At 45.3% G+C, this 15,241-nt stretch overlaps 1 protein-coding gene across 1 annotated transcript in view; it reads left to right on the forward strand.

Moving 5' to 3' along the window:
* Window positions 1-886, forward strand: part of LOC125396178 (cytidine monophosphate-N-acetylneuraminic acid hydroxylase) — a 57,622-nt gene extending 56,736 nt beyond the window's left edge. Inside the window, exon 15 of the mRNA XM_087896482.1 lies at window positions 111-886. The gene's annotated coding sequence lies outside the window, so the exon portion shown is untranslated. The remainder of the gene's footprint in view (window positions 1-110) is intronic.
* Window positions 887-15,241: the final 14,355 nt, after the last annotated feature.

Raw genomic sequence — 15,241 nt, forward strand, 5'->3', positions numbered from 1 at the left:
GAGGCGAGGAGAACCTGGCAGAAGGATGGGAGAGTAGAAGAAAATGGGCAGGAGGAAGGGCTGCTGGAATTTAAGAAGAATATGAAAAACAGCCATTTGTTCTCTGATAGATTAATCCCACAGACAGCTGCGTGAAGACTGTTTCCAGAGAGAGTTGTGGACATCATCTGGTTGCCAGACACAAGCCTGGGAGACGCCCTAAAACTCATCCCACCGGGACTGGAATGACTTTGATTCTGTTATGAAATCTGTCAATCAATGGAGCCTGGGAGTTCTAATTGTTAGATAGATCTTTGGCTGAGGGATGATACACATTTGTTAATAATCTTATAGAAAATGTACTTTAAAAATCAATAGAAAATAAGAATCTATGTCTTCAAAATAACAACAACAAAGACCCACAAAAGAACTCCTTTAAGGCCTCTTAAAAATATTATTTCAATGTTTAAAATAGGCAACTAAATTGCCTGTGAGTTTTTCTATTTTTATAAAATTTATGATTATTTCAGATGTATAAATTGGTTTGTAAGAAACTGTAATTGTTACACGAGGTTCTACTTTGCATGTTGATTTTCTGATGTTCCTCCACCTACTGTCGGTATGATCAAGTGCCCTTCCTGACTATCATCTACCTCTTGAGCGTGACCTCAGAGCTCTTTCCTAACACTCATCAATGGAAGACTGCCGGTCTCCCTCTCACAGGGACCAACAGCACAAATGATAGATTATTCTTGGTTATATCACACTAGGAAAGATAGAAATGCTTGGACTTTGTGATTTATTCTGTATAGTAAATTATCAGTTACTACTAAAATAATGCAATGTTTGTCAAACAGATGTGCAAATGTATATGGTGGGCAAATTAAAGATTATTTTGAAACAGAAATTTGTCTTCTCACTCTGTAGCCCAGGCCAATCTCATATGAAGAAATTCTGCTTCAGTCTTCGGCTGAGGACTGAGGTTCCAGGAGTCATCACGCTAGACTACAATCTGTAACTTGGAATAAAAGAACTTGCCTTTCTATTGAACTCTTAGAAATGGTACTTTCAAGGTCATTTTAGCTCCTTTCCTGACGCCCCGACTGAACAGCCCCTAAGGCCTCTGGTATGAGTCTTCCTTGTCTCTGGAGACAAACAATGATGATCCCCCTCATAATGTCCCAAAGACAAATCAAAGTAGCCTTCCACTAATATTCACCTAAGAAACTGACTTTACTTATGGAGCAAGGTGTAACTGGAGGCTGTGCTTGTGTTTCCTGGCTGCCTAGTCTTGAGTAACTACACAGAAATTTATATTAATTACAAGCTGTTTGGCCTATTAGCTCAGGCTTATTATTGACCAGCTCTTACAACTTAAATTAACCCAGTTCTATTATGTTATATTTTCCCATGAGACTCGTGGCTTGTTCTTCCCATCTTGCTTCTCTGGTGACTGCTGTGTCTCCTTCAACTCCATCTTCTTCCTCTACCTCTACTTGGGTTTCCTGCCTAGCTATATTCTACCCTGCCATAGGCCAAAGCAGTTTCTTTATTAACCAATAGTAATAAAACATACTCACAGCATACAAAGGGGTATCCCACATCAACAAGGTTAGAATCTTCTTACAGGGTCATAGGAGACCCCAAAACAGCCAGAAAGTCTCCACTCAGCACAGATGATGTTGCATGGAGGTCTCATGTGTCTCCCCCTTTCCCTAGTCTTTGTCCAATTCTATATAGCTAGCACCTTCCAAGATCCAAAGGCAGGATGTAATTAGGGCAGAATTATATACTAATAGCTGGGCTGTGTGGCTGTAATCTAGGTGAGAGTCCAGTGTCCAGTCCCACCCACTCCTCGGAGGGACCATCAGCTGTCTGTTTTGCTTAGAGAACAGTGCCCTCCAAACCCCTCTGGTTCACTGACCCAACATCCCTTACCCCTGTCTCATCACTTCCTGACCGATCTTCGTGTGTATTCCCAGCAACACCTGCTCTTCCCTCACCTAGTATAGACATAGTGTCTCTTTTTTTTTGAGATTAAAAAAAGTGAAAGAAAATCTCACTTTCCCCGCTTTACAGAGAATGCCGTGCAGCAGCCTCTGCCTGTTGTCCTCACCTCCACCCTGCTGGCAGACCCTGTCACCTGCACCTTTAAAGGACATCTGGATCCGAGCCCTTCCCTGCTGTTGGCAGACATCTGGAGAGAAAGAAAACCCTGCATGGGGTTGACTTGCTTCTCATTTTAGAGAAGGAAACAAAATGCAGAAAAATTCATGAGAAGCCACTCCGCTGGGCAGCCTTCCTGGGAGGTGCCTCGTGGGCTGCACAAGCTTAGGGTGAAGGCATCCTATGCTAGGGAAGGCCGGCTGCTAAGTGCTCAGCTCGCCTGGTCATGTAAGACCCTTACTCTGAAGAAACCGTGCCTTAGGGAGGGGAGGAGATAGTCCTCTGTCTACAGCCCAGTGGCCTGCTCTGCCCTGCTAACCTTAAGCTTTGTGCCAGCGGGTAGAGAAAACCGATTTCAATTTGCACAGCATCTAGCACAGAGTGGGCTGCAGCCGAGAAGCACTCGGTGATAACGGACAGGGACTTGAAAGTCTCTTCTGTGTCACTGCCAACAAGACACCTGGAACAGCCTAGCAGGAAGAATTAATTATTTTGGCTCAGGGTTTCAGAGGCATTGGTCCATGGTCACATGACACCACACACTGGGCACAGCATCATGGTGGTGGGAGCATGTCCTGCAGAAGCTTTCTACCTCACCAGAAACCTGAAGAGGGCTGAGACAGGAAGAAGCCAGGTGAGGAGGGCCAAGACAGGAAGAGGCCAGAACAAGACATAACTGCCAAGTACAAAGTCCCATGCAAACAACTAGGGAGTTCCACCACCTCCCAACAGCCTATTCAAAATCTGAATCCAAGTGGAATGTAGAAGGCGGAGGCAGGAGAATTGTCATGAATTTGAGGCCAGACTTGGTTACATAATGAGTTTCAAGCCAGCAGGTGCTACATTGAATCCATCGATGAATCAAACCATTTATTAGGTCAGAAGCTTCATAGTCTAATTATGGGTAAGGTGTGCTTTACTGATCTAGGCATTCATAATCTAAAGTTGGCCATCAGGATGAGCTCTCGCCTCGCTTATAGGCAGACTGCATGTTGTATGCTCAAGTGACTAAAAGAATAGTAAGAGAGTCACCAGGGTAGTAGAGGAGCAGCAACATGAATATTAAACAGCACAAAAGAAGCCAACAGAAACAAAGGTTACCCACGAGGAGATATGTCTTAGGGGAAGCAAACATTTCAGGCTCTTAGGGTGTGAATGTCTCCACCAAAAGTCACGGTTCAATTTAATCCTCCCTGAGAAGTTCTAGGAGGTGGACAATTAGGAGACGACCATTTTGGGGTGAATGAGGTGGGGGTAGGTGGGCTGTCACAGCAGCGACCTTGGCGAGCTGCAGCTCTCCCTGGCCCTTGCTCTGTATCCCCGGTGATGCTCTGCCTTGTCATGGCCAATCAGGAGGCCGTTACCAGGTACCAAGCAGACGCTGCTGCTGAGAAGCAAGCTTCTCAAGAACCAGGAGCTTAATTCACTTCTTTTCTTTACAAGGTACTCAGGATGCAAGATGTGTCCGGCAGGAAAATGAATGAATGTGTCCCGCCCTAGGAATAAATAAGAAAAGTTGCAGGATTATCTCAGTAAAAGTCAAATGGTATTTGGTGAGTAGTTTTTATACCTATTTGTAGAACGAAGGAAAGTCCCCTTTTAAAAAATAATATATAAGAAGGATTGTTCAAAACGAGAAAGAGAGAGAAAGAGAAAGAGAGAGAGAGAGAGAGAAAAAACAGTTCTTTATCCTCCTGCCTCTTCCCCAGAGCTGCTCATAAGCCTTTGCCACCAGTGTGTCACGCATGGGTGCCTTCTTTAGGACAGAGGGCTGCAGAGCCATGGAGAAAGCACGGTTTAAATAAACAGCTCTGGGTGACTTGGAGGATAAGGGCGGCTAGGACAGGGACTCCCTCCTAACCTGGATAGCGGCAGGTGTTTTCTTGACTATGAACGGAACATGTCACTTCCAGAAAAACAAAATGACAGCATTTCTGGGACGTAGTACTTTTTACAAAAGTAAAAAGTCTGAGCTCTGAAAGCCACCTCCGGTGACTGTGTGGTGTACAGTAGCACGGTACATCCTGGCTTCCTAGTGGAGACACTGCAGACAGCAGCATGCACCACGGAGACTGGAAATGGCTCGTTCCATCCTATTGGCACAGCTGTCAGTTCCCATATGTAGGTCTGCTGTGCTCTTGGATTCATAGTGTGTTCTGGAAATAAGAAATATGGTCTCCCTAGTTGTTCTCCTTTATCCAAACTTCCCAGGCGGTCATTTATCATTTGTTCATTCATGTATGAGTTTGTCTATGTAGCCCAGGCTATCCTCGAACTCCAGATCCTCCTGCCCCATCCTCTCATGTACAGAGATTCACGTTTGGACCGCCACACCCCTTTTCAAAGTTATCGCACATCTCTCTAGAAATTTAAGGTGAGTTTATCTTACTATGGTTAACCTTTGAAAACCGTGGGCTAGTGGGATGGCTAAGTGAGCCAAGCCTTGCCGCCAACCCTGGTTACCTGAGTCTAATCCCTGGAACCAACATGGTCAGGGTCAGGGGAACAACTCCTGAATATTGTTCTCTGACCTCCACATGTGCACCTTGATGAGAGAGTGCATAACACACACGCATGTGAGCGCGCACACACACATACACACATATCATACCGCATCCCTTGTCAAATATTTTAAAAGACATGTGTAACAAAAAAAATTATTATTAGCAGCTGTTTCCCATCTCCAGGAACCTAGATTAAGGATCTGAGAGTGTGGTAAAGGAAGTAAGGAGGCACGGATTTCTGGAGAGAAGGCATTGGAAAAGAGCCCCCATAGACATGGTATTTTAGTCAGGGTTCTTTAGAGGAGCAGAACCAAGGAATGAATATACATACATACATACATGCATGCATGCATCCATACATATATATGTGTGTGTGATATTGTGATATATTGTGATATATACACATATATGTGTGTGTGATATTGTGTGTATATATATAAATCAATCAATGACCAAACCACATCTGAGATGCTAAGAACCTTGACTCAACCCTTTAGGTTGGGCCTTGACTGTCAGGTTAGTCTCAGAATGGAAGTCTCTCCGTGAAGGGTGGTGACTGGTAGTTACTCAGTCCATAGGCAGGGCCTCTTGGTGGTCACGATCTGCTTCTGGGAACCAAAGGCTCTGGGAGAGCACCAGCCTACTCCACAAGGAAAGCTTGGAAATGCTGGCTCTGCAGGCAGCTGGTTCTACGGACAGTGGAAACAACAGAACCCACGCTTCTCTGCAGCGAGAGGGGAGGTCACGCAAACGAAAGGTAGCTTGATCTTCCTTCTGAAATACCCCTTTGAATCTGGGCTCTTTCCTAATTTGTGGCAAGTTAACACTAAAACCAGCCGTAAGATGAGGCATTCCTATAAACTCTTTGTGGGGTCTACACAGTTCATGTCCTCTAGTGGTGGAAAGACAGCTCTCCATTAAAGTGCATGCTATATAAACGTGAAGAACTGAGTTCGGATCCCCAGCACCCAGATAAAACGCTGGGGTTATGATATGTGCCTATAATCACCACTGCGGAGACAGGGGGCGCCCTGGAGCTCATTGGCAAGCCAAGCTAGCTGTACTGATGAACTCCACATTCAGTAAGGGACCTACCCGGTCTCAAAAAACTAAGGTGAAAGTGATTGAGGAAGATGGCCAGCATTACTCTGACCTCTCTGCACACAGTCACAGGTCCACACACACATACACACAGGAGTTGTAAATAAAAGTATTTCCACTGATGACCTGATTTTCTAAGGTCTCACACCTTCCCTGGCCCCTGCTTCTACTAGTGGGCCCACAGTCTCCCTCCAGAGGAAAATAATGCCTGTCCCAAGATGAGGCATTTTTTTCTCTATCTTCCTCTTCTTTCTCTGCTACTCTGACATATTAGAAAAAATTAATCTTTTGATTTCTCTTCCAGACAAATTAATAGGCTAGTATTTATCATCTTTGAAATATTATGCTTTGAAAACTGCTGTGATTTCAACTGGTAATTATTTCAATTGAAAATTATTTCTACTGTGTAAATAAACACTGGCAACATCTGTATTATGCAATGTAAATAATAGAAAATATACAAGATGAAAATAAAATGGTAAATTTTACCATTAAAAGCAATGTAGTTCTTTATTTACTGATACAGAAAGGCATAATGCTTATTTTTTTATATTATGCAATAAGAAATCTAAGTTTTAGGCTGGATATGGTGGTACACACCTTTAATCCCAACACTCTGGAGACAGAGGCAAGAAAGTTTGTGAGTTCTAGGCCAGCCAGGGATGCACAATCTAATTTTTAAGTTAAAATAAGAGACTATTTAATAGTGTGCATATGTTTCTGTGTGTGCGTGTGTGCGCGCACGTTTCTGTGTTTATGTGCATAAGTGTGCTCACATGCTTCTCTCTGTGTGTGCATTTTTGTGTGCACATGTCCTTGTCTCTGTGAACACAAGCAAGTGTGGTGTCTCAGTGAAAGACACTTCATGGTTAACAAGCAAATGAGCTCCTCTCCACCTTGCATTATATAGGTCTGCATCTCGAATGCCTTAGAATGCCTGTGTCTCTTCTGTAATTGGTGAAGCGAAAACATTAGTGCATCCAGTATGGACTCTCAAGGCCACCACTAACTTACCTGAAATATTTCTATTTCCTTCTTTCCATTTCTATTTTTGCCTGCTTAGGTAAAGGTATTTCATTTGTACCTGCTTAGGCATTTCTTCATAGTCACAGTTTGTGTGTGTGTGTGTGTGTGTGTGTGTGTGTGTGTGTGTGTGTGTGTGTGACTAACTACATGTTATCTGGGAAAGCCAGACATGACTTAGTGTTTAAGAGTACTTGTTGTTATCGCAGAGGACCTGGGCTCAATTCCCAGCGCTCACACAGTGGCTCAAAACATCTGTACCTCCAGTTCCAGGGGATGCAATGCCTTCTTCTGACCTCTGCAGGTACTGGGCATGCATGTGGTAAACACACATGCACGCAGGCAGGCAAAACCCTCATGCACATAACAGTTTTTAAAATTTAATTTAAAAAATAACTTGGGTGGCGGCTGGGAAGATAGCTTATTTGGTAAAGTGCTTGTTGAACAAGCATGAGAATCTGTGTGCACCAACAGGACCCATGTGGAAAAGCCAGGCTGAGTGGCATGCACTGGTTACCAGAGGAGCCAGGTGGAGACAGGCGGCTCCTGGGACTTATTACCCAGCCAACCTTGCCTACATGGCAAGTCCCAGGTCAATAAGACACCCCATCTCAAAGAGCGATGTGGATAACTCCAGGGGAGCAGTTCTCAAGGTTGATCTCTACATTTATACACTCCGGGTCCCAAACCCTGGGAACAGTGACACACACACACACACACACACACACACACACACACACACACACACAGAGTAGATCTCCCCATCTCAATCGGTATAATCAGGATGATCCCCACAGAGATGCCCACAGACCAACCCAATCTATATGATCCCCTATAGATATGCCCATAGGCCAACCTCGTCTAGACAGTCCCTCACCAACCCCATCTAGACAGTCCCTCACCAAGACTGTCAGTAAATTCTGGAGTGTGTCAAGTTGATAATTAGAACCGACCACCACAGACTATTTCTCTTAAAATTTCTTCAGAGGTTGAGGGTCTAGCACATTCAAGCCCCAGGCCATTCCTAGAAACACCACCACTATAAGCGTGCAAGCAAGCAAGCACACATGTGCGCACGCACGCTCTCACACACACACACACACACGCACGCACACATATTTTCTAAATACCTTTAAGGTGTTTATGAAAAATAAGTGTCCTAAAATATACAGTACTTTTAAATATCATAAAGCATTAAGTTGTGAAACATATGAAACTGTACCTGTTTGACTGTATGCTATTTTGTTGTTCATTAAATGAATTCATTTTTAAATAATATTTTTATTTATGTGCATATGTTTGTGTGGTTATGTGTACCACGTGATACTGTGCCTGCAGAGGCCAGAAAATGGCAACAGATTCCGTAGAGCTGGAGTTACAGGCATTTGTGAGCCACTGGATATGGGTGCTGGGAATCAAACCCGGTTGGCGGCAAAGGCAGCAAGAGCTAACCGCTGAGCCACCTCTCCAGGCTGATTTGTGTACTGGGGACAGTGGCCAAGCTTGCCATCCAGGGCAGGCTGTGTGGCAGGTACCTTTCCTGATGAGCCATCTCGCCAGCATCATATACTATTTTAGCAATAGAAGAGCAAAGACAAATGGCAAAATGAAATAGCTGTCCAGACTTCTAGGGATAATTCCTTTGGACTCAAAGACCTATTTTAATTTGAGCGGGCTAAGGGCCTTGAGAAACCGCAATGAGCCGAATTCGCCGGTAGGTGGCGGAAGAGCACCGCACGGCAAGACTTGCGCTCTTTGAAGCTGTTAAGCTGTTGATTCAGGACAAGTCACAGAGAAGCAAGCCCTTCTTTCCTTGTGCACGGAGGGGTGGCGAGGCGGGGGGGGGGGGAATCGATCACTTGTTTTTGTGGGAAACCACCTAAGGCATTCATGTTACATCTTGCACAGCGGGCCATGAGTGAGAGCATACAGCGTCTTCATTCCTTCCTCCTTCCAAATTGAGGATTCACTGCCAGAATTAAAAATAGCAAAACAATAAACCAGATTGTATATTTGCTTTCTGAATCAAGGTGCTGTTATGTAGCCCAGGATAGCCTCAGGCTCTCAGCTCTCCTCTTGCTGGGAGGTGTTTACTACCCTGGCAAACTGTGAGAAACAATTGTAAGAGGAATTTTCTAACTTGCCTTAGCGAGCAGTCTGTGTTTCGCCTTATTAGATAAAACCACGTTTCTTCTTATCTTTTGGATCATTTCCTTCTCCTGCCTGCTTTTCTAATTGTGCCTCTGAGAAACTAGGGATCAAACCATGTCCCACTAAGATGTCTCTCCATGGGCATTCTGTCCAGGAAATACACAAGAAATCTGACCTCCCTGTCTAGTTGGTTTTTGACAGTTTGACACAAACCTAGACATTATTTGGGAAGAGTAACCTCAACGGAGGAAATGTCTCCATCAGACTGACTGTAACCTAAGTAGGGCATTTCCTCTCTTAATGGGTGGCGTGAGAGGATTCAGCCCAGTGGGGACGGTGGTCTTGGAGAGAATAAGGAAGCCAACTGAATAAGCCACATGGGGAAACCAGGAAGCCATGTTCCTCCACGGGCTCTACATCATGCTTCCAGGTTCCTGCCTTGAGTTTCTGTCCCGATGGCATGGCCAAGTGTGGCCTGAGAGTGTGCAATGAAATAAGTTACTTTCCAGGGTGTTTTCTCAAGGGAATAGAAACTATGGCATTTCTCTGGGAAAGAACAAGCAGTCCCTCCCCTCTTGCAACATTCCTCTAACGGCAAAACTCTTCTTTCTTTTCCCTTTGTCTTTCTTTTGAGAAAAGATCTCATGGAGACAAAAAAAAAAAAAAAAAAAAAAAAACCTTACTAGGTAGCTCAGGCTGACTTGGAACCCCCAGGACTTCTCCTGACTCAGTTCCCTGGGTACTGAGGTGACCAAGGCCACCATGCCTTACCTGAAAGGTTGAGATGTAAGGGTGGATTCTTACTTTGTGCTCAGCCCCAGTCCATAGGTGGTCAGGAAGTGGGGTTTTTGTCTATAAACCAAGCGAGGTGGTGTGGCCACGGATATCACACCCTCAAAGGGCACAGTCTAAGAGGCCTTGTGTTAGTGATCATCTGATACTTGAAAGGAGGGGCCCTGTCCAGCAGTCTACTGGAGTGAATATTTTCATTTCAGGAAGGTCCTCCTCAGCGTGGATCTGTGAAGACTTTTGGCTCACTGAAAGAGCATTTGTGGAGCCTTCATTTCAGTAGCTGTAATTGACTTGGGTATCCAGGCCCCAGGCAACAAGGGAAGAGCTTTATTTCTCTTGCAAGAAAGAACCCTAGGGCCACAGTGAGCTGCCTTCCTAAAATAGGTCAGATTTTTGCAAGGCCACTCAGTGAGGCGATGTTTCTAGGGAGCGCAGGCCAGTGTTTTCCTGAAAAAATTAAATCAAGTATCGGTGGTTTCACAAGCCAGGGACAAGCATCCCATTGCCCTCTGGGTGAGCAGATGCTATTAAGTATTAGGTTCAACTAGACTTCCGAGCCACAGTGACCAAGACTTTGGCATGATTAGAATAGCAAGCCTCAGCTGCCCTCCCCAACCAATTCAAGTCCCGCTAGGCCCGGCACGTCTCTATGGCACTTACGGTGGAGTCTGACGTGTCTGGCAGGAATTGCTGTCATTATGTTAGCCCTGCAGACAGTACACAGTGTTCATGAAGTCAGGTGGGCTCCAATACCGTGACCCAGAAAGTGTGGCTTCTGTGAGCCTGTTCCAGAAGAGAACCATTCTGAGCTTAGAATTTCCTTTCCCCATCAAAAGAACAGAGCTCCAAACTTCAGTCACGACTCTCAAGAGTGACTTAGGACAGGAAAGAGGCAGTTAAGAGAAACAGCGCTCAGAGTAAGAAAAAAAAAAAAAAGGCTGCACTGGAAAACTGAAAAAAATAAAAGGAGGAATTTCTCCCAGGGCAAAAACTCAGACTAGACTGCAGCTTTGCAGAGGTCGTTAGACAAAACAAAAACCGCGTAGGAATAAAACTGCAAACGCCCAAATCACAGCGCTGTGCGGAAACAAACTTCCCCCTCAGTCCCCGGAGAGGAATGACTTTATAGAGAGGAGGATGGAACTGGATCGCTAAAGAAAAACAAAAATCCCAATCTGAGCACAGGCATCAGTATCTCTCGCATTCTCAGCTCCAGATTCTCCTCAGCTTACACCGGAACAAACGGGCAATTCCCATAGGTGCACACACACATGGCTTTTGGGGCTTGTAGTGCACAGACAGCCCAACTTTAAACAATTTGATTTGCAATTTTTGAGTTTCGTGATGCAAGAATGTACTTGTACTCTCTCCCTCTCATAACGTTTTTCGATAGTCAACACTTTGTAAGTTGGGGGTTCATGCTAGCGGTCTGCCTAGCTACAGGCTGATGCAGTCCTTAGGAAGACAGGCTAAGCTCTTACAGCCCACTGGTTAATTCTATTCTGTTTGTTATGATACGAGGTCTTACTCTGTATCCCTGATTGACCCAGATATCATTATGTAGCTCAGGTTGACCTTGAACTTGCAGTGATCCTCCTAGCTCTCTACCTTGACTACTGAGTTAACAACCACAAAGTGCCACACTCAACTTGGGTTTGCTTCCTGTCTTTAGAAATGAATTCCTAACTGCCAGGAAGAATTCATGGCACTGTGACCCGTAACAAGGGAAGACACATCAAGGTCACCGTGAGGGACCTGAGTCTCATCCCAGACATGGTTTTCACAACATCAGGACCTGAAGCACCTTGGGTGGTGGAAAAAGATGGGTGACTCTCTGACTCTTCAGGGACCTGCCTCAGCAGAGGCATGGCTCTGTCTTTGTGGGTCAGACAAAGGGGGGTCCTCTTGTCCCTCTGTTTGCACCTTCTTCCCAACCGCTCCCCCTCCACCCCACCCAGTACCCAATGCTTCTTTCCTGCTTTGCACCCCAAGCTTCCCCGACCTCTCCATCCTGTACCTTCTACACCCATCTCTCCTCTTCTGAACCTCAGGGCACCAGGCCCCTGAGAACCTGCTCAATAACCAGGCAAGGAAAGTGAATTGGTCTTGGCTGTTGGATCCTGTTGTCACACTGCCTGATCCAGCCACACTTCCCAGAGCGACTTTTTCATAACAGCTAAGATGGACAGAGTCCTATTGCATACCAGGTATTCTGCATTGCACACAACATGCATGAATTCTGTCAAAATGTAAATGTTTCTGTTAGCCTATGTCTGCACCAAGAAAACAGAGTCTCAGAGAGCTAGTTACCTTGTGTGGCCAAGGCCAGACCACCTCATTGGATCCAGAATTTGTACTTGTATTTGTATTTCCTACATACAAAGTAGGCTTCCCTTGTGCCCTCTCCGGGGCACAATCAAGGGATGGAGGAAGGGGCTCTGTTGACCTTCTGTGTTCCCATAACTTTTGCAAGGATTCGAGGCAAGTTTGTAACCTATACCCTGTGTGTTTTGCCGGAAGAGCCCCCAGCTCCCAGCAGTGGTTCGAGAGGAATTGGGGACAGATGATTAAGAACCATCGAATGGTTCCCTCCTTCCACAGCCCGTGCCTGCTGACTTCTCCCAGGGAGGATCCTTTTCTCTCCTAGATAAGCGGCTGGTTTTTAAGGATGCATTTTGGATGTTTTCTTTTCCCAGCTGTGGCAGCAACCGCTTGGATGCTTCAGATTCTTGGTGCTTTCAAAGTTGGGTTATGTCAACAAGGCGTCCTCTGAGGATATTAAAGAGCATGAAAGGGCTTTACTGAAGGATGAACGTGAAGTAATATCGTAGCTTCCAAATTTTTAACATTAGGGAACATTAATACTCAATACTCAATTACAGTACAAATGGCTTACTTTTATCCACAGGTTTCAGACAAAATGCAAAACTTTTTAAAGATTTATTTTATTTTAAAAATTATGTACATGTGTGTGCAAGTGTGTGTGCGGGTGCCCTTGGGATCCGGAAGAAGACATTGGATCTTTTGGAGCTGGAGTTGCAGGTGGCTGGGAGCCACCCAATGTCAATGCTGGGAAATGAACTTGGATCCTCCGCAAGAACAGCAAGTGCATTTGAACAGCAAGAACAACCGAGGCATTGCTCCAGTTCTCAAATGCAAATTCTTTTTAAAATAAAATGAATTTACATGTCACCCTCGCACAGCGGTCATGATCATCTCTGTCATTCCAATTTTCCTGTTAGTGCAGCCGGAGTAACCATGAACCCAAACATTTTAACATTCCCTGTGCTATTTAATTGGCAGGGCCTGGGGAGATGGCTTTACTTGACAAGTCTTTGCTGTGCAAGCCTGAAGACCTGAGTTCAGATCCCCAGCACGCATATAAAAAGACAGGGGCAGTGGTGCACGCCTGTAATGTTAACATGGGAGAGACAGAAGTGTCCTTGGGTTTGCTGGAAAGCCAGGCAAACGGAACGTGAGTGCCAGGTTTAGTAAAACACAATTTCTCAAAAACTAGAGAGAGATTGACGAAGACACCTAACATTGATCTCTGGCCTTCATACATATGCCTCTCTCTCTCTCTCTCTCTCTCTCTCTCTCTCTCTCTCTCCCTCCCTCCCTCCCTCCCTCCTCCATGTGCCCAGATTATTTAATCACCAAAACAGCCCCACATAACATAGGCCTTTAGTAATCATTCCAGCTCATCCATGTTATTTAGTTCCGCTGAGCCTCTGCACCCTGGGCTGCAGAATAAGATGGGAGTTTCCTGACTCATGACGTCACTGGGATGAAGCAGGAAACAATGGCTCAGTGTTTGAAACGAGGCTGAAGCTCAAATAGCGTTTGCTCTTGTTCCTGTTTTACATGTGAAGAACTCGAGACTCAAAGACATCGTCTTTTCTCAAGTCCCACAACCACTGCCAAAACCTCCCAGGGAAAACCATTAGCCACCTGGCTTTACTGCCTTTCCATACCTGTCGGCTCAAATATGTAAGTTAATCAATTGCTCAAATTATGTTTTGTTCTTTTGTACTATATTGTGTCAAGATCCACGTAGTCAGAACATAGAGTCCTGAAGATCAAAGCCAGTTAACCCATTCCTCACCCACCTCTTTGTAATACACAAGAGACTGGTAGATGGAGAGGCTGTGGACGAATTTCTGCAAACTGATATTCCCTCCAAACCAAACCATTCCCTCCTGGAGGCAGGAGGTCCTCATGGGATACAGGAAGTTAAGGACTGAGTCACCACATGCTTGGTGGGACTTCTCAGTGATGTTCTGCCTGCTGGTCACCCATGCTCCTGCAAATAATCCCAATAAATCCACGGGTTTATAAAGTTAGATTGTTTCTTTAGTCTGTCATTGGTGACCTATCTAGGGTGAAGACATTGGTTCACATCTTCCCAGCAAACATTCTCATGTGAAGAATGAATCCAAGCACTACTGTCAGGAACCCTCCTTAGAGGGAGCCCAAGTACTCCTGTGGTTTCTCAAACCAGTCTTGGGCCATTGCAATCTCTTCTTTATGATTGTTAATAATGACTACCTTAGTTAGGGTTGCTATTGCTGTGACGAAACACTGTTACCAAAGTGACTTGGGGGGAAAAAGGTTTATTTTCTCCATCACCGAGGGAAGACAGAATAGGAACTCAGACAGGGCAGGTACCTGGGAGCACTAACTGATGCAGTCAGTGACCACGGAGGGGTGCTGCTTACTAGCTTGCTCCTCACTACTTGCTCAGTCTGCTGTTTTATAGAACCAAGTACCACCACCCCAGGGATGGTCCTACCCACAATGGTCTGAACCCTCTCCTATCAGTCACCAATTAAGAAAATGCTCTACAGGCTTACCCACAGCCCAATCTTATGGAGAATTTTTTTTCAACTGAGGCTCCTTCCTCTGTGAAGTTGACACAAAACTAGCAAGAACAGTGTCCTTCCGTTCTCCAAATGTCTTGGTCTTACACTGCTGCTTTGCCCATGACAGCAGTATTGCTAACAGACAAGGGCAGTGTGTTCATGTCCCTTTGCTTCTTAATCCTCTTGGCAGCCGTGTCTTGCTCACTTAGGGTTCTTTTTCACCTTGTATTGTGGGTGGCTTTACATGGCAACCATTTCTCCTTCAAATGATTCTCCCGCCCACCCCATCTAGTCTTCCTTTCAGATGCTCAACTGGGGCACGAGGGTTGGATCTGAATGATTGGGAGTTCCATGCCCCAGTCTGCAGATCGGTGATCTCAACTTCTGGCTGGTTTCTCACTGTAGCTCCCCAAGAGCACAGAGCATAGGTCTGGGTAGTCTGGACCTCTCAGAGTTACAATGTAACGCTTGGAAAATGTCAGCTGCCTGTTAGTCACATTATCCGCCCTTTGTGGGGGCAGTATTAAGAGATCATAAAAGAGTCCAGCCCACAGGGCAAATATCCTTCCTAGCTTTATTAAAGTTGTCCTTGTTAGTCACCATGCCCCTTAAGCATGTCCGTGCACAATGATGCTGGTGCACGTTGTTGAGGAACAGGGCTGA

The sequence above is a fragment of the Myodes glareolus genome, chromosome 14, assembly GCF_982192425.1.
Source record: "Myodes glareolus chromosome 14, mMyoGla1.1, whole genome shotgun sequence".
Classification (NCBI taxonomy): Eukaryota; Metazoa; Chordata; class Mammalia; order Rodentia; family Cricetidae; genus Myodes; species Myodes glareolus.